Source organism: Culex pipiens, chromosome 3 (assembly GCF_016801865.2).
Source record: "Culex pipiens pallens isolate TS chromosome 3, TS_CPP_V2, whole genome shotgun sequence".
In the NCBI taxonomy this organism is placed as follows: domain Eukaryota; kingdom Metazoa; phylum Arthropoda; class Insecta; order Diptera; family Culicidae; genus Culex; species Culex pipiens.
The window spans coordinates 12,316,067-12,338,406 of record NC_068939.1 but is presented as its reverse complement, the minus strand read 5'-3'; the positions used below and the strand labels follow the sequence as shown (position 1 = coordinate 12,338,406).

The 22,340-nt window shown below is 34.9% G+C and overlaps 1 protein-coding gene and 2 non-coding genes across 3 annotated transcripts in view; 2 read left to right on the top strand and 1 right to left on the bottom strand.

The window, feature by feature from the left end:
* Positions 1-22,340, top strand: part of LOC120432629 (ecdysone-induced protein 74EF-like) — a 141,597-nt gene that overhangs the window by 55,434 nt on the left and 63,823 nt on the right. The gene's annotated exons all lie outside the window — the stretch shown is intronic.
* On the bottom strand, positions 7,317-7,389 carry Trnak-uuu (transfer RNA lysine (anticodon UUU)). The gene has a single exon. It is a non-coding gene; the product is annotated as a tRNA-Lys (tRNA).
* On the top strand, positions 7,569-7,696 carry Trnal-caa (transfer RNA leucine (anticodon CAA)). The gene is made up of 2 exons: positions 7,569-7,606; positions 7,652-7,696. It is a non-coding gene; the product is annotated as a tRNA-Leu (tRNA).

The window sequence follows — 22,340 nt, the reverse complement described above, 5'->3', positions numbered from 1 at the left end:
GTCGCACGTGCATTTTGGGCCAAATTGAGTTGAGAACGCCATTTTGTACAGCTCACAATGCCTTTTGACCTTTTGACCTTCACTGATCCGCAAAATTCGATGTCAATCCCGAAATAGTCAAGAAAACCTCAAAAAAACTCCGTAAATTGTTGTCACTTTCATATGAAAGAAGTTTCAATCTTGTCGTGCTATCTTGACACACCCTGAAAATTGATGTAAGTGCGACAACTGGCCAAAGGGATTTTAGGTCAGAACGCGTTTGACACACGTACATGCCCGACTACCGTAAACATTTGTAATTATAACTCGGGACTCCGGCAACCAAATTCAACCAAACTTCGGGACAATGCACAAAATGGTCAACCAAACAAAACGTGTTTGTTATTGTTTACATTGCGTGCTCTCGTTTTTGTTTATCAAGGTCAAACTCTGAAACGCGTTGTTCTCGCTTTGCGTTTCAAGAATTCCAATAAAATGGGGCAATTAGAATCAAGAATCCTATAGAATCCAATCCCATGCTTTGTAGTTAATTACTGAATTTCTATACTTAGTAAAGCAAATAACTTTATTTCTGTTGACGCTGTCTGAAAAGAAAATTCCTTCCAATAAGTCAGCGCATCGTAGCCCTTTCCTTCCTGGGAATTTCTAAACCACCTTCTACAAAAAATCCTTCAAAAACGAACAAATTGTCACGTTCCTAACAAGTCAGAAAGCAAACCCCCTGAAACACATTTAACGCACCACCGACAAGTGCGACAGGAAGTCGATTATGGGCCACATTTTGACGCTTTGTTTTTGATGGTGTCCTCATTCTTACTTCGCGCCCCTTTTTAAAGTGTGTCCTTCCTGTCCTGACTTTCCCGCTGATGGCGTTTTCGTCACCCCTTTTTATCAGTTTTTCCTCCGTGGAGATTAATGGCTCAGGATTTTCTCAGCATCGCTAATGGGTTTCAACGGTTGATGCACTTAGCCGAGCGGGCGCGGCCAAAGAGTTATTCCGATTGCGTGACTTTTTGTGAGAAAAATTTTCCGCTTTTCGTAAGGAAATTCTGGGAAAATGTGCTTAATTGCAGTTTGTATTTATGTTTTCTTTCTGTTTTCCTTCTCGTTTCAGGTGAGTGGCCCAGATCAATCAAAATTCCTTTGTCTCTAGTGGTACTGCCAAAGGGTGAGTCGGTTGGTCACTCATTAAAATATTATTCAAATCAACCAATTGAATTATACTCAAAGTCGCATGTAAAACAATAAAGTTACGGGGGTATGTTGCAGTCGGTACATTCCTGCGGACAAATGGTGATCGCCATAGATTAATTTGTTACATAACCAAAGTCGAAAAGAGCGGGTGCCTGTCGAAGAGTGTCTCGGAAGGCTCAGCTAGGATGGTTCAAAACTTTAAGAACCCGAAGTCCATTTGTCGATATCTTAGGACTGTTGAGCGGTATGACCCCTTATTTTTCTGGATTTTTACAAAAAAACTCGTTTTTCAATGGTGTCCTAGTTAGTTATTTTTTTCTATTTCATGTGAGTGTTAGATAATGGACAATTTTTCAGAATCCATTTTCTTTTTTTAGTTTTTGGAAAACTGTTACATTGTAAAAATAAAAAAAGGGCCACGTGATTTATGGGTGACCCATAAGGCTTTTGGATTTATAAAAATGATTTTCTATTACTACTCAATATGCTTTGTTTCGCAAATTAACTTCTTTGAATTTTTTTTTGGATTGGAGTCATTTTGCATTGATCGATATCTCAAAATAGATTTTTTAATTTCGTTTCGAAAATACTTATTCTTCAGGTCATTCTATAGTGGCACAATGGCCTACTTATCATCACCAAAATTAAAAGTGCTAAAAAGATTACTATAGCACTCATTTGAGAGCTGAAAAGGTAGTTCATGCAACAAGTTGCAAAAAAGAGGATTTTTACAGCACGAGTCGTACATTTATCCAACGAGGTTCACCGAGTTGGATAAATGAGAAGGGTGCTGAAAAAATCAAGTTTTGCAACGAGTTTCATAATTTTTTTTTTGCAATTCCGAAAAACACCCATTGAGTGAAATTTTAAGTAAAATTTTCATGTATTTTGTCAATAAATTGTTTTAATCAAAAAAATGTTGAAAAGTGTTTCTTTTCGAAACGAGTGCTGAAAAGTTCAACTTTTCAGCACCCATTTCAGTGCTGAAAAGTAGAACTTTTCAGCATTTATTTTGAAAAGTGTTGCTTTTCGATTCTGTAATTTTTGGTACAGAAAAGTAGGCTATTTCGTCGTTCAAGAATGACAGGAAAAGTAAGTAGTTTCACGACGGTATTGCAAAATAGTAGTTTATGCAACAAGTTGCGAAAAGAGGATTTTTTCAGCACGAGTCGTACATTTATCCAACGAGGTTCACCGAGTTGGATAAATACGACGAGTGATGAAAAAATCAAGTTTTGCAACGAGTTCCATACAACATTTTTTGCAATTCCGAAAACACTCTTTGAACAGAATTATTGGACAAATATCCATGCATTGAGTCAATGAATCGTTTAATTCAAAAAAATGTTGAAAAGTATAACTTTTCGAAACAAGTGCTGAAAAGTTCAACTTTTCAGCATCCATTTCAGTGCTGAAAAGTAGAACTTTTCAGCATTAGTTTTGAAAAGGGTTACTATTCGATTCTGTTATTTTTGGTACAGAAAAGTAGGCTATTTCGTCGTTCAAGAATGACAGGAAAAGTAAGTAGTTTCACGACGGTATTGCAAAAAGGTATTTTTTCAGCTTTTGTATCGAAAAGTAACATTTTTGACACTGTTTTGGATCTTGAGTTGACCAAACTCAAGGACGCTTGATTGAAGCGAGAAAACACACGAGAAATCCAATTCAAACGAATCTGAAACAAAATAATGATGCAACTTACTGCAAAACTCAATTTTTCAACTCTCGTCGTATTTATCCAACTCGGCACAGCCTTTGAATGAATGTACGATTCGTGCTGAAAAATAGTCATTTTGCAACTTATTGCATAAACTACTATTCAAAATTCGTATCTTGAGAAGAGATTTTCTTATCGATTTGATGTCTTTGTCAAAGTTGTAGGTGTAAGAAGTTTCAGAAAAAAAATGTACACGGATTTTTTTCTGGATTTTAATTTTACTTGTTATATTAAAAAATACAATTTCAAAAAATTAATTTTAAAACAATCCTAATATTTCAAAAACTGTCTAAATCAATTATCATTAGCTATTTTATAAAGCATGGCTTTATGAGGTCGCTGGTTCGAATCCCGCGGCAGGCGCTCTAAAATTCTTTGTGTAAATATGGGTATTCGGCGCCGTCGCTCATTGCCATACTTTCATACACTTAGGAGCCCAGGGCGGCGAAGTCCTTGTAGATAAAAAGGAAGACACTAGTGGTTGGTACTAGCAATGGTGGCCGACCGCTATAAAGTCAACTTCGTTTATGAGAACATTTTTGAATTATTTTATTGGAATGAGCAGAAAATTTAACAAAAGATCTTTTATTAAATTTTTTTACAGACCAATAGTTTCGCAGACATCTTTGTTTGAAAACTGAGGGCTTCTTAGGGGACACTTTGAACTCATTTTTCACAATTTTTAGTTTTTCAATTCAATTCGGTTTAATTTGTGAATAATCAAATTACAATTTGTACATATTATGAACCTAACAGAGATTTTGTGTTCATTTCATCTGTGTGTTGCATCTTAAAATTTTAATTAAATGCACAAACAAGAGTAAGAAAAAGTTTTCAAAAAACTTACGCAATTCAATTTTTAGTTTAAAGCATCCAAACTGTCCAATTGATAAAATCTGAATAACAAATAAAAACATATAAAATTTGCTCATATTTTCAAAATATTTTATGCATGGTTTCTTTTTCTTCATGAAATATTTTAAATTGCAAGAAATTCATCGAAATTTTCAACTCTTTAACTCCCATAACTTTTAGGGACTGAAGTTTAATCAATAAAATCTTAAAAAATATTTTTTTTGAGATTTTCAAAATTATTTTTTGCAAGGTTGCTTTTCCTTCCTGGAATATTTCAAATTGATTTTTTTTTCGAAAATTTCAATCTTAAAACTCCTATGCCGAAAAACAACAGAATCATAAAAATTGTGAAGTCATTTTGGATCGCAATATTAGTTTATGCAAATAGTTTCTAAAAAAAAAGATTATTTTAGTCTGTGTATTAGATTGAACCCAGGAGGTTCACCGAGTTGGATAAATACGACGAGTGCTAAAAAATCTCGTTTTTGAGTTCATTACATTTTTTTTTGATTTCCGGAAAACAACAAATGTCGATGTGATTAGCACCGTTAAATTCAAAACAATATTTAAAAGTTTTTCTTTCCAATACAAGTGCTTATAAGTTTAGTGTTTCAATATTTTTCAAAAATAATATTTTTTACAAAAAAAATCATAGCTTCGACACCAGATTTTTAACCATCTTCATATCCAAAAAATCTAAATAAAAAAAATCAGTTTTGGTAATTCAACTTTTTCTCGTGAAGAAATTATTTAAAAACATATTTTTTTCCCGCTGAACATTTTTTAAAGTCCCAAAAATAACCTACAATTTTGCTGAAAATCGAAATTCGTTCTGAATTTCGATTCTTAAGGTACAAATTTTGAAATATTTGCAAGCCCATTTGTATGACCAATACATTCTAGCATAGCATAGCATTGGTGTCTACCCGTAGCTGCTACTTCGTTATTGACCAGGACCCCCAAAAATTGCTCCGTGGACCACAGATGAAAAGTAGGAACCAATCATCACCCCTTCGCAATTTTCAAAGATCCCTATCATGCTGATCAATACCGACGCCGGCCACGACCAGTGGTAAGACACGGGGAAGTGGATGGGAATGTTAGTCCGATACTTGAGTGATGGGACCGCCAAATCGACTGCGTCTCCGACAAAGTATCACATGAGTTTTGAGGGGTTAGTAAGATGGGTATGAGGTCAGGATTCACTGTGGTAGGTGATGCGACCATAAGAAATTTGTTTATCTGTTGAAATTTTAAAAATCTTAGGCAGCCGGCTGCGGAAAGATACATAATTGATTATTTAAAAAGTTTTTTAATCGAACGCGTGCCAACCGAGCAGTATTGCTATGGGCTGGACTTATCAGTATATTTTTACTGTTTATACGATAACGCGAGTAAATTAAAAAAAAAGTTATTCTTCATAAAATGGAAAGTTTGATGGGTTATTACTTAAACTGCCCGTTGGAATACATTTTTACAATCAACAAATTTGAACTACAAGAAAAGAGGACACCACGTAACCGATTGTAATGAAATTCAAACAATAACATAAACGAACTAAACCGGCGGCGGTAGATAATATGACCGAGTGTGAAACATAATCGTTGCTTTCCGATCTTCGACGCTAGAAGAACTTAATTTTAAACTCAATCCCGTAATTTTTTTACTTCTTACCGTCGGCGTGCCATCCGAGCAACGATGCTATGGGAAGGGCTTTCAAAACGAAATGAAATTCAACATATACACGACAACACGAAGCCTTCTATCAAAAAATTCAAGGAACTTCCACTACTTTCTCGCGGATTTTTTAAATAATCTTAAATCTCAAAAACTATATAAAGAGGACAAAAAAAAACTCATCGGCCAACGTACGCGCGAACTAAAAAAAATTAAAAAAGAAGAAGAAGAAGACCAATCACCCCATGCACACAAATAGCAACACAAAAGAGACGAAAATAACACGAAAAAACAGGACTGCGCGTCCTCATAGGCACTGCACTAATCCCATTTGTATGACCAATACAATTTCATGAAAAAAAAAACTGATGATGCCAAATGGCTTCTTTTCACATAAGGAATGTTCAACCAAAGTTTGATCCAAATATTAAAAAAAACTATAAAATTAATAATTTGGGTTTTTTCTCCAATTTGTAGATTTTTTCTTCGATATCTACTGAGGTTAAGTAATTTGTTAAAAAATTACAGTTTTTAATTTGATACAATTTTTTAAAGTTAATTTTAAATTTTAAAAGAATCACATCATTAGAGGTGGGCAAAACCGCTCTTTTTAGGAGCCGCTCATTTTCGTTCGCTCATTAAAGAGAGCCGCTCTTTTGAACGGCTCTTTCGTTCTTTTTCAAAATTTGGATGAAAAGGTTTTTTTTAAGAATCGTGTGATTTTATAAGTTAATTCACATTGGACTTTTCTAAATTATTTGATAAAACAAATTAAAACTGAAAACGAGAAGATGCCCTTGAAAACCATAGGCCTTGGTAGTCTCTTTGTCAAGATTTCTACTCGAACCGAAACATTCGAGTAATTTGCAGCGAATTACCAAGTTGGTTAAAACTGCCTTAAAATAAATGAACAACGAACAAACATTCGAGTAACTGAATGGCATCCAAACTTAAATGTAGCATGTTGGAAACAATGTTTTTAATTTTAAAATTGCGTTTATTTCTGCTAGAATTGAACTAATGTTGATATTTTAATTGGAGAAAATATTCTGTGAACTCTTTTCTACATTCTGATTTAATCGATAAAGTCTATAAACGGTAAAGTTTAATCGGACAAAAGGGTTAATTTATTTATTTTTTCAAAAATCTCTAAACTATTCAGTAGATTGTTGGTAATATTTTACAAATCATGCAATTTGAAATGCTCAAATTTGTATTCTGGTAATACTTTAATGTACCATCAGTTGTACAATGAAAAGTAAAATTAATATTTATTTAAAGAAGGAAAATAAGCTATATTAAAATCTAATTTTTCGAACCAGCCTACCGTCCACGCATGGTACGCGGCTGTATTCTCCAGAGGTGAGCACACATGAACACACGAATCTGCATATTCGATAAACGATCGCTTGCGTTTTTGTGTGCCTTACACTGAGGTACTGTTACAGTTGGGTTTATCGAACTTCGTCCCTACCATAGTTACTAAATATCTTCGCATTCAACCGGTGAGGAATTGTTCAAAGCTGGTCACCAAAAGCCCGCTCCCCGTCGAAACGTTCAATCATTCAATTTTGCGACTTATCGACTTTTGACTGTTATTACCTCGTTTTGTGAGACGCTGAGCGGGGGACAAAAGTGGTCCATTATTACAGCCATTTGTTTTGGTGCCGCCGCGCCGTGTGGGTTGAACCCGCACCGTTTGACGGACCCCTTGGCATGGAGTTGCGTTGGCTGCCACGGCCGGATGTCGACGCTTTACGCGCTAATGTTGTTAGGCAGCAGCCTCACAACAAATCGCTGAGATAATTGACGCGTCGTCGTAAACGGTTGTTTGTGGGTCAAATGTGGCGGAGATGCGAAAAAAAATTCCACTCGCCCGAATAGGGACTTGAACCCTAGACCGTTGGATTAAAAGTCCAACGCTCTACCGACTGAGCTATCCGGGCTGGTTGTATAATGACCTAATCAAAAAAGATCAAATACGCCCAAATGCATGCAACCATCACCGTACCCAAAATCCCCTTGCAAAACAAAACACTTGAACATTCAATTGAATTACTCACTCACTTTCGGACAATAATGATCACGCGTCCTCATTGCGTGATCGTGGGGTCGACTTCGCCAAGTCAGGATGGCCGAGTGGTCTAAGGCGCCAGACTCAAGAGCAATCTTGCCGAGCTAGCACTCTCGGTAACTGAAGTGAGAGCGTTCTGGTCCTCTCTGAGGGCGTGGGTTCGAATCCCACTTCTGACAGAAGTTTTTTTTGTGAACTGCTTGGCGTGGTTTGCAATCTTCTTTTAGTTTGTATAATTTTAAAATGGAGTGAAGATGGAGTTATTGTATGGAAAGATGTTTATTTTGAGGTTGTTATTCTCAGACATATCACTTATTAACTTGAACATAATTAAAAGTGAGTGATGTATGATAGGAACATAATGTAGCTTAATTCACTCAAAGTTAACAAAAAAAAAAAATAATATATAAATAGAATCTTGTTTGATTTTTGAATCATATAAGAATCATTGCTTATTCTTAATTTCTGTTTTGATTATGTTCATATAAAATGAAATAAAATTCCATTCTACTACTATCGTAATTCTTATAGGAAAACAATTAACTATTTCTTCTATATTTCAATCATTTGATAAGTATTTTTTTATTTATAGAGATTCGAGCTAGAATTTTATTCACAAAGCTTAAATGTACATCGAAACAAATGCTAAGAATTTGCCTGCAGTTTTTGTTTTTCAGAATTTATCATTAATATTGCAAAATTAAATTAAAGTTTTATCTCTCGGAGTAAAGTTTTAATAAGAATAAAAGCCTGGATGTATTTCAGAGTAATTGTTGTCTCTTGGCGAAAATTCAACAAAATTTAAAAAATAACTGTTTTATTTAGGAATTGAGTGCACAAAAAATAAACAACAATATTCAAATTGAACGTAAATTATTAAGCGTTGAGCAATCCTCAACAAAATCAATCGATTTATTTGCATTTTAAACTTTTTTGGTATTTTTAAGTTTGTTAATATTATGTCGAGGGCTTCACTATGACCTAATGAGCTGTTTTAAACATCATTAGTTTGCCCATGCAATTAAGTATAATTTTGATGAAAAAATATATAACTTTTTCGTGTTTTTTTAAACACACTGAAAAAAATCAAATCGTGAATTAAATTCATGAATGTGAGAACTACGAGGGAATATATTCACGTTTATAGTGCAAATGCACCATACTCATGAATAAATTCCTTCGTGGTTCTCACATTAGTGAACTGAATTCACGATTGCGGGAATCGATTTTTTTTTCTGCGTAGTGTAAGTTTCCGAAAAAAAGAGAAAATTTCCAATGAATTCGTCTGAGAAACATAGATGGTTTATAAAGTTTTAATAAAATTGAAGTTTTTTAAGTGATTTTCACACTGCACTCTTTTTCCAAAAGTCACAATATCTGAAAATAGTGGTTCAATAAGTAGCATCAAAAAAAAAACTTACGCGAAATTTTCTGATCTCCTTGAAAAAAATATTTTGAATTTGATAAAATCAAGACATACATTTCAAAAGGGACATAAAATCATTTTTACAATGTTTTTAAAAGGAAGTCTTGAGTTAGAAATTAAAAAAAAATTCTCCGCGATCACAAAATAGGTTAAATTATTAATTTTTGGACATTGAAAGTCGGACCATTCCTTTCCGAGTTTTGGTGACATTTTAAAATTATTCGATTTTATTGTTGCTTTATATTTGAGTGGAGATGTTTATTAGACGAAAAATTGAAAAATTTTCAAGGTTTTTGTAAAAAAAATCTGAAGTGAGAACTAATAAGCACAATTTAAAATTATAAAATAATGTGTTTTTTTCTAAAAAATCGAACCAAGCGTTCGAAAACAATGCTAAACTTGCAAAAAATAGTACTTTCGATTGCAAATTTTTCGATTTTTCATGAAAAATTTCGTAAAAATGTTTTTTTTTTGCTTTAAATCGATATTTCTTTCCAAAACATTGGCTCACAATTTGCATTTTTAAAAACGAAAATTTTATAATTCTGATTTTTGAATATAACTAGAATTAAAGTTTGTTTGAAAAAAGATGTTTCATACTACTTTGGCCAAGACACCAAATCGATCAGAAACAAAGATTTTTGAATATTAACATGCCATTTTTGTATAGATAGTTGTCAAAATTGTTCGGAAACTTTTGAAAACATCGATGCAAAAAAGCTTCTTTGGTCATAGGGAAGGTCTTGACAAAGTTTTAGCCAGATCAAAAAATACAAATGCAGCCCATTTGCGGCTTTTGCGGAAATTTGTTCATTATCAGGATGTCCAAAACCATTTTTGTTGTTTTATGATAACCTCAATCTTACATGTAAATAATAAAATAATCCTTTATTTCTTGTTAAAAGCATGAATGCTAAATTAGATCTATCAATTCTTAAATTTATTATTGGCAATGGTCCTATAAAAATGTGAATATTCTCAAGTCTAAGCAGTTATTAGAAAAAAAAACAAAAACAATTTAAAAGATATTAAAAAACTTTTAACATAGGATTGTTCTTAGATAGTTCACCAACATTTTCCCAAAATATGGTGGAATTCGATAAACTCTACCTTAAATGAAAATCGTTTGAAAAAACCCCTTAGAGGAGGTGACATTGGGTCTAATGAAACTAAAATGGTGCTCAAAAACAAAGTTGGGGTCAAAACAAGTCATGCAACACCTCAACCTAGACTTCAGACAGGATTTGTTGAAGGAAAGTGATTTTTCAGCAAAGATTTACTAAGAAGTTCTCTAAATAACTATAATTGCAAAATCCGCAAAAAAAATAACACTTTGCCTCAATCTCACCCCCAGACTCAATGTCACCCCTTCTGACGTAACAGGGGTTTTCAGTAATGAATATGTTGCATTAACAAAAATGTTGATATTTCATCCGGAAATGGCCAAAGATTCCATGCTAGAAATAAATTATGTAAATTTAAAGCATTAAAACTGGTAAAACCTTCCAAATTTACATGTTCCAGATTTTCAGTTTTTCTACCAAGCAGGTAAATGTGGAATTTGATAAATTTGATGGTGTAAGCTCACTTCTTTTCAAAAATTATTACTTCAACTTCGGTTCAAAACGTGGATTTACATAGAGAGGAAATTGTACTCTTTTTAAAATCTAGAGTTTTTTTTGGAAAGGGTCCTATCAGCCATTCCACGTCAAACAGGAAGTCTCCAAATCAAAAGTGCTCCGATTTGGCTCAAATTTGGAGTGGAGGTTCTTTGGCCCAAATAATTAGTCCTGTATTTTTTTGTTTGGTGATTAGGGTGGTTCTATCCGAAATAGGGTGGTCCAAAAAATGCGTTTTTCACCGATTTTCGCAAAAACCACATTTTTCAAAAAATCATATCTCCGGAACGGCTGAACCATTTTTGGAGCGCCACAATTCAAAAGAAAGGTTATTAGTTGAGCTTTTAAGGAAAAATATGTTGAGGTCCAAAAAAACTAGCTGAATATTTGAAAAGGTCCTATGAAAATTTCATTTGCTGATTTCAAGGTCTCGGGACCAAAGAGCCTATGTCTGAAAATATTTTTCCCTGATTCCTTGTAATATTTTACAAAACATAGCAAAAAATTGCGAATATTCATTAACACGTTTTCGAGATATGATTTTTTTGACATAAAAAACTGAGTTTTTCGACGCGCCGCGCGCAAAAACGGAAAAATGACGAAAACGGGTAAAAATCAACTTTTTTCACTAAAACTGCGATAACTTGAAAATTTCACCGATGACCTATACATGTCTGGGTACCAAAAGTTGCGTCTTTTAATTACGAAAATTTTGGTACCCAAACATGTTTGGTACCCAAACATTTTTTGGACCACCCTATTTCGGATAGAACCACCCTAATCACCAAATAAAAAAATACGGGTCTAATTATTTAAGCCAAAGAACCTTCACTCCAAATTTGAGCCAAATCGGAGCACTTTTGATTTGGAGACTTCCTGTTTGACGTGGAATGGCTGTACATATAAGCATATGAAAGACAAATGTTTATAGGTCCTTTAAAAAAAATCATTCTTTTTAAGATGTGATATGAGCATAAGCTGATATTGAAGTTACAATTCCGTGCTTTTATTTTCTTTTTTTATAAATTGTAAAATGTTTTTTGACATTAATGTTTGCTAGGGTTTAAAACTTGGTCCAAAGTTGGACGGTTCCTTGCACAAAAATTAAGCACGTTCTAGAACCACATTCTCCCGAGGGGTTGAACCTCGCTGAACGGTTCCGATGACAGCCGCACAAAAGACCGCCCCCCGGCAATAGAGGGTTAGTAAATATGTCACCACCATGCCCGGACCGGACAAAGTGAGTGTGTCAACCGCTTGTACTAGCTGCTGCTGCTGATCGTACACATTCTAAGACCTTTCCAGCAGTCGCAGTCATGTCGCAGAATTTAGGTTAGGTTACGCGTAGCGGCCTCCTCAACAGGCAGGGCTGGCGCAGTGATTGCGGTTATGCTGCATGTTGGTTTTGTTGGTATTTAGAACGCCGAGTCCTTTTACAATCTCTGCCCTGTTGTCGTTGTCACTGTGTTTCCACTTGAAGTTAAGGGAGGGTTTGACAATAACCGAGTCGAGCCCGCGCTCGGCAAGGAATTCGACGCAACAAATGACACCGAAAAACTCCAGAAGGGTGACAAAGTGCGAGCAAATGTTTCGCTCCTTAGCGTTAAAGGGCAACTCGGAGAAACGGAGGGATCGGCGCACACGTGTTTCCCGAGAGTCAGCTCAAGTGTGTCTCCGCGGTGGAACATGGAATATTTTTGAGTTTTGGGTTCCTTAAGAGGGACGACAACAACTCACCCACTTAAGGAGGATCAGTTTTGAGCAAGTGGTGCTCGGTTCTGAGGAAAGCGTTAAGCAGACATAAACAACTCACAGGCGCAGGCTGATTTGAGGTTCGATACGATAATTGAGGCCTAATATTCTAGATTAATGGGATCAAGTGGCCGCGGAGCTGCAAATTGCGTGGGCTGAGGGTTTTAGGCTTCGACACCCAAACTGAGCCTGCAGAGATCGTGGCGAGCCACACAGAAGTCAACGGCAGTCAATAATAGAAATAATAAATATATGAATAATAATAACTCTATAGGTTTGCACTGGCGCGCGTCGTTGAACTGCAGCGACTGTGCCAAGTTGGTTGGAGGTTGGGCTTTGAGTTCGTTTTTTTTCGTACTTAATGGTAGCTTGGGTAGCTGGTAAAATCGTGTAAATGTTTTGTAGTTTGGTGTGAAAGATAAGTATCAATATTTGCAGCCTACAGGCCTAATCTGTACGATGGAGTTTACCGGAATTATAGGTGTGGTGACATAGCACTTAGCACAGGTTTTGACAAGTTCGACAGGTCGGTTGTAACAACAGTTGAAGCAGTGTAGAACAGGACAGATCGGCTAGATCAATTGGATGACTCTCATCACTTATTTGAAGACTTTTTCAACGCTCATATCTTTGCTCACATTTATCACCTATGAATCACCAATATGAGATTTATGAGGAAAACATTGTTTCAACCCCTCGTGGGGCCATACGCAGCACCACGGGGGCACCCCTTCTAAATCCTGTTTTTTACCCTTCTCAAATCTCAACCCAAACCGCGGGGTCTCTCCAGCTGGGTCACCAACGTCGGCCGCGTAACGCATAGTTGACATTCTTGCGATTAGTTGCAGTTTTTTTTTCGTTTCTTCAGGTTTGCATAAAAATTCGTTTAAATTTGTTGTGCCCACCAAATCCAGCCAGCACCACATTTGAGACGCGTTGCTGACCAGATTGGGAGTTTGAAACATGAAACCTTGACGGCTGACAGTCCACGGCGGTCGGGTGGGGGTGGCCACGGTTCAGAATCGAGATTAGATCCCGCACGACGACTTGGACGGCGACGTCGCTGCCGCAAACGCACTCTGCTGCTGCGGGCTGAGTCGAGCAAAAATCGGAGGGAATCGACAGCGGCTGCTCCCCGGCATGATAAATGTTGAGGAGTGTCAACCCCGCGGAGGTAACCACCGTTGGCGCGCATTGCTGGAGGCCCTAAGAGGGCGAAACGCGCAGATTGCGCACAGATTGCCGGGCCACTTCGCTGTCCCCAGCTGCACTTTGTACTAAATCAAAATCGAAACACAGTTTGACAAATGCATACGCGTGCAACTCCTTAATGGGAGTTTTGTTTCGTGGCGAACGCAATCGGGAAAGGGCGCAAAGATTAGGATAATGCTTTACGAAACAAATATACAAAAATACAAAAATTCAAAACACAAAAATACAAAAAAAGTACAAAAAGTACAAAACTACAAAAATACATGAAAAATGCATGAAAAATACATGAAAAATACATGAAAATGCATGAAAAATACGTGAAAAATACATTAAAAATAAATAAAAAATACATAAAAAATACATGGATAAAACATGAAAAATACATGAACAATACAAGAACAATACATGAACAATACATGAACAATACATGAACAATACATGAAAAATGCATACATGAACAATACATGAACAATACATGTACAATACATGAACAATACATGTACAATACATGAACAATACATGAACAATACATGAACAATATATGAACAATACATGAAAAAAATAAAAATTTCTTAAATTTCTTAAAATTCTTTAAATTCTTTAAATTCTTAAAATTCTTAAAATTCTTAAAATTCTTAAAATTCTTAAAATTCTTAAAGTTCTTAAAATTCTTAAAATTCTTAAAATTCTTAAAATTCTTAAAATTCTTAAAATTCTTAAAATTCTTAAAATTCTTAAAATTCTTAAAATTCTTAAAATTCTTAAAATTCTTAAAATTCTTAAAATTCTTAAAATTCTTAAAATTCTTAAAAAATTTTAAATTCTTAAAATTCTTAAAATTCTTAAAATTCTTAAAATTCTTAAAATTCTTAAAATTCTTAAAATTCTTAAAATTCTTAAAATTCTTAAAATTCTTAAAATTCTTAAAATTTTTAAAATTCTTAAAATTCTTAAAATTCTTAAAATTCTTAAAATTCTTAAAATTCTTAAAATTCTTAAAATTCTTAAAATTCTTAAAATTCTTAAAATTCTTAAAATTCTTAAAATTCTTAAAATTCTTAAAATTCTTAAAATTCTTAAAATTCTTAAAATTCTTAAAATTCTTAAAATTCTTAAAATTCTTAAAATTCTTAAAATTCTTAAAATTCTTAAAATTCTTAAAATTTTTAAAATTCTTAAAATTCTTAAAATTCTTAAAATTCTTAAAATTCTTAAAATTCTTAAAATTCTTAAAATTCTTAAAATTCTTAAAATTCTTAAAATTCTTAAAATTCTTAAAATTCTTAAAATTCTTAAAATTCTTAAAATTCTTAAAATTCTTAAAATTCTTAAAATTCTTAAAATTCTTAAAATTCTTAAAATTCTTAAAATTCTTAAAATTCTTAAAATTCTTAAAATTCTTACAATTTTTACAATTCTTAAAATTCTTAAAATTCTTAAAATTCTTAAAATTCTTAAAATTCTTAAAATTCTTAAAATTCTTAAAATTCTTAAAATTCTTAAAATTCTTAAAATTCTTAAAATTCTTAAAATTCTTAAAATTCTTAAAATTCTTAAAATTCTTAAAATTCTTAAAATTCTTAAAATTCTTAAAATTCTTAAAATTCTTAAAATTCTTAAAATTCTTAAAATTCTTAAAATTCTTAAAATTCTTAAAATTCTTAAAATTTTTAAAATTCTTAAAATTCTTAAAATTCTTAAAATTCTTAAAATTCTTAAAATTCTTAAAATTCTTAAAATTCTTAAAATTCTTAAAATTCTTAAAATTCTTAAAATTCTTGAAATTCCTAAAATTCCTAAAATTCTTAAAATTCTTAAAATTCTTAAAATTCTTAAAATTCTTAAAATTCTTAAAATTCTTAAAATTCTTAAAATTCTTAAAATTCTTAAAATTCTTAAAATTCTTAAAATTCTTAAAATTCTTAAAATTCTTAAAATTCTTAAAATTCTTAAAATTCTTAAAATTCTTAAAATTCTTAAAATTCTTAAAATTCTTAAAATTCTTAAAATTCTTAAAATTCTTAAAATTTTTAAAATTTTTAAAATTCTTAAAATTCTTAAAATTCTTAAAATTCTTAAAATTTTTAAAATTTTTAAAATTCTTAAAATTTTTAAAATTCTTAAAATTCTTAAAATTCTTAAAATTCTTAAAATTCTTAAAATTCTTAAAATTCTTAAAATTCTTAAAATTCTTAAAATTCTTAAAATTCTTAAAATTCTAAAAATTCTTAAAATTCTTAAAATTCTTAAAATTCTTAAAATTCTTAAAATTCTTAAAATTCTTAAAATTCTTAAAATTCTTAAAATTCTTAAAATTCTTAAAATTCTTAAAATTTTTAAAATTCTTAAAATTCTTAAAATTCTTAAAATTCTTAAAATTCTTAAAATTCTTAAAATTCTTAAAATTCTTAAAATTCCTAAAATTCTTAAAATTCTTAAAAATTCCTAAAATTTTCTAAAATTTTCAACTTAAACTTTTTAATATTTAGAAAATTCCTCGATAATTTGATATTCATAAAGAATCCCTCAGTCTAGCAAGGACTCTTAGACTGGAATCTTTAACCCTCTACAACACAACTCCGCCTTTAGACGAGCTTTGATTTAAAAAATCGGAAAAAAAACAAATTTTCAACCAATTTTTGATTTTAAAATTTAAGAAAATTTATGGGTTTCACTTGTTTTATGTGACTTTGCCCATGTTTTAAAAAGGTAATTTTTTTAGGGGACAACTTTTGCTGAGTTTTTATTATTATTTCCTATATTTTAAAGCAAAAAGAAGTATGCTGTAATTTTTGTAGTGTCCCAGACTATGCCTCTACGCTTTTTATGGCAGAAAATGTGAAATACAAGCAAAAAATTTAAAAAGTGACTTAAAAACATGAAAAAATTAGATAGGCAAAATGTAATGATAGGAGGTGGTAGAATTGGCCAAATACTACCAAAAACAAACGTAACAAAATAAGATAAATGCAAATTAAAATACTATAAATGAAACAAGAAAAACATAAAACAAGAAAAGTAAAGTTTTTCGTAAAACAAAAGTTGCTCAAAATGACCTCCTTAACACGGGAAAAATAAAAAAAACGAAAAAAATTTGGGCAGTAGAGGGTTAAATTTACGCGTAAATTGAAAGGCTTCCGAAGGTGTGTACTCGTACTTTACACAGTAAAAAAATGTGTAAATTTTGAAGCTTTAATTTTCGAAGGTTGAATATTATCACTTTTATAATATAATTTTAACCTCAATTTAGACTGAAAAAGTGACATTACACCAGAATAGTGGTAAAATTACACATTTCCAGAGGTAAAATTACACATTCCAGACGTAATATTTCCATGATTTTTTTTCTGTGCAAGAACTTTACGAAATCTCAACATTAATTAACGAACTCTGCCCAACGCCGCTGCTCAATCGAATCCAACACGCGTGCCAAAACCGACCTGATTTCTCGACAACCCAGTCAAAGCCCAGAAACTGGCCTCATGACCAGGTAATCACGTGGTGCGAGAGATCGCCAGTTGAAGATAAGCGGGCCCGAATTGATTTACAGTGGCCACACTTTTGTACACTTTTGTGCGGTTTGCTGTCTTTGCGTTCCAAACGTCCTAAATTTCCAACTTTGCAGAAATCAGAGTGGACATAAATTTTGCTACACTTCTTCTGGGGTGGGAAGGAGAGTTCGGTGCGAACCACAGGGCGATTTATCTAAATCGATATCGCTTACAGATTTATGCTCCACGGAGTGGACTGAGGGTGGGACCGGGGTGACCACGGCCGGGAAGGAATTTGACCGAGATAAGCCGGGGCTTTTGGGACACTTGGGACAAAGAGAGGTGTTAAACGGGCAGTAACACCTTTTGGCCGTTGGTCACCTTTTGTTGACGTCGTTCACTTCTTGGGGGAAGTCAGAGTTCGGAAAAGGTCGAAACTTTTGGCACACCCGGGTGAGTGTGTATTTCGTGTCCTCCAGGTGGTTGTTACCGTTGACAACCGGGCAGAGTTGTGGCTTGACTGTTGTGTCCACATGTGTGAGATTTTTTCGTTGTTGATGTTGGTATTCGATGACCGGAAAATTCCGGAATGTGAATAATAAGAATGTGAGTACGTGATTGTAAGATTCAAACAGTTTTTGTCTCTAGCTTAGTCAACAAACGTAAATTTTGTATAGACTGATGAGAGTAGAGCTGATGAGAGCTAAGACTGATGGGTAATTTTCCGCCAACTCACACAGCAGTTGCCCCGACCCCTCTTCGATTTGCGTGAAACTTTGTCCTAAGGGGTAACTTTTGTCCCTGATCACGAATCCAAGGTCCGTTTTTTGATATCTCGTGACGGAGGGGCGGTACGACCCCTTCCATTTTTGAACATGCGAAAAAAGAGGTGTTTTTCAATAATTTGCAGCCTGAAACGGTGATGAGATAGAAATTTGGTGTCAAAGGAACTTTTATGTAAAATTAGACGTCCGATTTGATGGCGTACTCAGAATTCCGAAAAAATGCATTTTTCATCGAAAAAAAACAATTAAAAGTTTTAAAAATTCTCCCATTTTACGTTACTCGACTGTAAAAATTTTTGGAACATGTCATTTTATGGGAAATTTAATGTACTTTTCGAATCTACATTGACCCAGAAGGGTAATTTTTTCATTTAGAACAATTTTTTTCATTTTAAAATTTCGTGTTTTTTCTAACTTTGCAGGGTTATTTTTTAGAGTGTAACAATGTTGTACAAAGTTGTAGAGCAGACAATTACAAAAAAAAAGATTTATAAAAATACGTATTTTGCTTGTAAACATCACGAGTTATCGCGATTTTACGAAAAAAAGTTTTGAAAAAGTTGGTCGTAATCGATCATGGCCGTTCATGGTCACCCGCGACAGACACGGACGACAAAACAAAGAAAAACGCAAAAAGTAACTTTTTAAAAACTTTTTTTTCGTAAAATCGCGATAACTCGTGATGTTTACAAGCAAACCCCTTATGTCTATATATCAAATTTTTTGTAATTGTCTGCTCTACAACTTTGTAGAACATTGTTACACTCTAAAAAATAACCCTGCAAAGTTAGAAAAAAACACGAAATTTTAAAATGAAAATTTTTGTTCTAAATGAAAAAATGACCCTTCTGGGTCAATGTAGATTCGAAAAGTATATTAAATTTCCCATAAAATGACACGTTCCAATTTTTTTTACAGTCGAGTAACGAAAAATGGGAGAATTTTTAAAACTTTTTTAGTGTTTTTCTCGATGAAAAATACGTTTTTTCGGAATTCTGAGTACGCCATCAAATCGGTCGTCTAATTTCACATAAAAGTCTCTTTGACACCAAATTTCTATCTCATCACCGTTTCAGGCTGCAAATTATTGAAAAACACCTCTTTTTTCGCATGTTCAAAAATGGAAGGGGTCGTACCGCCCCTCCGTCACGAGGTATCAAAAAACGGACCTCGGATTCGTGATCAAGGACAAAAGTTACCCCTTAGGACAAAGTTTCACGCAAATCGAAGAGGGGTCGGGGCAACTTTTCCCGATTTCGTGTGAGAATTACCCTGATGAGAGTTGAGACTACTAAGAGAGAATACTGATAACAGTTGAGCCTGATGAGAGTTGAGACTAATGAGAGTAGAGACTGATGAGAGTAGAGACTGATGAGAGAGAAGACTGATGAGAGTTGAGACTGATGAGAGTAGAGACTGATGAGAGTAGAGACTGATGAGAGTTGAGACTGATGAGAGTTGAAACTAATAAGAGCTGAGACTGGTACCCAGTTAACTTAATCCGAATTCTGAAACGGAATCTAATTAGAATCGTTTACGAATTCCATTTCAAACGCAACAACCGGTTCGTGTTCGAACCGGTTGTTGCGTTTGATTCGGAATTTGTGTAATTCGAGAATCCGGATTGATTTGACTGGGTAATAGTTGAAACTGATGAGAGTTTGGATCGAGGAGAGACGAGAGAATCAAAACTATCAAAGCATAGTTCCCCCCCCACTGCGGTAGTGCCCTGTCTACAAAGTGCGTACGCGCCAACACCTGGCCACATGCGATCGAATCAGTGTCCACTTCTAGAGGCCTAATCGCGATAAAAAATGTTGAAGTTTTCCGCACTGTCGCCCCTCGTAAGCCTTCTGTGCTCTGCAAATTCGTTGGTAAAGCTTGCAAGAGTCATATGAAGGTACAAGAGGGGGGTATTTGTGAGCGACTTCAAACCAACCGCGACAAACGCACTCTAGTGCACTCTAGCTATTGGAAAACCCCAGAAATGAGGACAGTTTCACTCACCAGTACAGGTTATGTACTTCGGGAAGGAGAACTACTTTTAGATTTACTTGGTGTTACGTGTTATTTTATTAAAATTTTAGTCAAAATATCATTTTCTTTGAATATCTCTTCAAAAACTTAAAATATTTTAAACAAATTTTCCTCTCTTTTCATTCCAGGTAAGACCACCCCCCACTGACAACCCATTAAATAAATCACCCTCGTAAGTAGATTGTAATCCCCTCCAAACCCAACTTTGCAAGTTTGTAAACCGTTCTGTTTGCGCCAAGAAGGGCCAATTAAGCGCTCCAAACGCAACTTGCGGTGTACCCGGGCCGCCAACAGATGTAATCACTCTTCAGGCCCCAATCAATTGACAATTATCCCCGGTGCGGAATGGAACAATAAAAGCCACCCGCTAGACAAAACGGCCCATTTGTCAGGCGGTTGGGACAAATAGAGTTTGGAGGGGGGAATTCTTTGGAAAGACTCTGACGAATATTTTGTATTTCTGCACCAGAAATTAAAAAAAAATCATCAAGGGGATACCGTGGAGATTTTCCCTTATCCCATTAAAAAAGTGAAGCATCAACACTTCCAGTCTTTCAAACCGCCTTTCTTATCACTAGTGCGTGGTGAAGATGGTTTAGCCGGCATTGAATGGCCTTCATGGTGTTGAGGATCAGTTTAGGAAGAGTTGACTTTATTCCCAATTATCAAATTCACACATGGCGAAATCCAGTCCGCAATCCGCCTATATCACCGTCTTCAAGCGAAGCAAAGAAATCAAAAAATACACCAATATGCTTCAAAATCAGGGCAAACTTTATTAACCCTAATGATGGTGACTTGGGCACAGCCCTCCTCCTAACGATTTGAATTTATTAAGGGTGGAAACACAGCCCGTTCGGCGATCAAATCTTGCAGCGGGGGTAGACTTTGAATAAAGAAAGGCACATGACTCAAGTTATGGAGGCACGGTGGACAAATCCTCTCGTTAAAAGCCTTTCAACCTGTGAATGCAACCCCCCCGTTGGCGTCCGTCACAATGGTGGTGGTGACCTAGAAATGCACCCTTTTTATAAAGAAGTGTCTGAGCTTAAGCCTGCCAGAACGCCGTCATTGTACAAGTCAGATTAGTGCTAAGCTCCTAGTCGCGTAGTCCTCACGCGAAGATCTGCATCACATTCCGTCAACGGTTTGTCAAAGCAAAGCTCGCTCGTGTAATGAAGTGCAAAGTATCGCACATGTTTATTTCGATAAGTATCTAATTGTTATTGGCTCGTCACAGACGTCGGCTGTGCACTAATTGACTCGATCATTACGGGCGCGGGCAGCATAAGTCGTCGCGCAGACTCAAGTCTGCGACGTCTGGTGGTGGCGTTCGCAAAGCTGCATGAAAATAATGATACAAATTATTACGTCGAAAAGCATAAGCACGATTGTGTCAACTGGCGGAACAGCAAGACAGACACACCGACACACACACGTGGAATTTATTGAAAATTAATAAGCATCATAAGTCTGACTGGGGTTCGGTACTGCACGCGACTCTGCACCAACGTGGACTGCAGCCGTTTGAGATAATACGGCCGATGTCTGGCTAGAAGTGAACTTTGGGCCAAACGACAAGTGACAGGCCGAACCGCATAGGCATGGGTTCCCCTTCTATCGGGGCTTGGGGGTTTCGGGGACCATGGGACATTAAAGTGGATTGGATATCTTTCTTAACGGCTAAGAAGTATGAATAACAATGTTTTTTTCGCCGATAGATCAATCCATTTGCACCTTGGAACAGGGCTCCCCTAGGGTGTGGAAATTTATCACGTGACTGGGACGATGTTTTTAGGTTGTTAAGTGATTTTTGAAGCAAATCAGACAAAAATAGCAGATTTTGTCTAAACCAATAAATAACCACCCTTTGAGAAACTTATATTTCTCAAGTTACTGAATGTTACAGAATCACTTCACTTCTGTGCAATGTTTGTTCTACGAAAATCTTTACTTCTCTATTTTCCACAATGTTATGAAACTTAGCCCCTTTTTGATAGTGTCTTCAAAACAAACCATTTGTTCATGGTGGGAAGCGTTCGAAAATCAGCATTCCCCGCTAAACGCAAAACTTTTGTAACAATTTGTTCCACACGTCCCGCGCGCCATGGTCTGTGCGTCAAGAGCCCTGCCAAAGAGCTATCGAAAGGTACACGCGGCTTTACACGACGGCGAGCACATGTAATCCCCCCAGCAAGCTTGCACCGGCTCCAACAACGCCCACCTGCGGCCCAGACCAGACCGCGGAGTGCAGCAGGACCAATTTTTCTCCCTGTTTTCATCGCGATCTCACGCGAAAAACGTCGAAAATGATCAACGGGGGCAGCAGTTTCCATTAAAATTTCAATTATTTACTCCCCAAGAGGGAGTGTGTGTGTTTCTGGGAGCAAACGGTTGGTCCTCGCACGAAAATGTCACCAGTGCATGTCAGTGGTGGCGTTGTGCTCACTTGACGTTATTGTTGTTTGGGGCGACTTTTTTTTTTGAATAATTAAACTAAT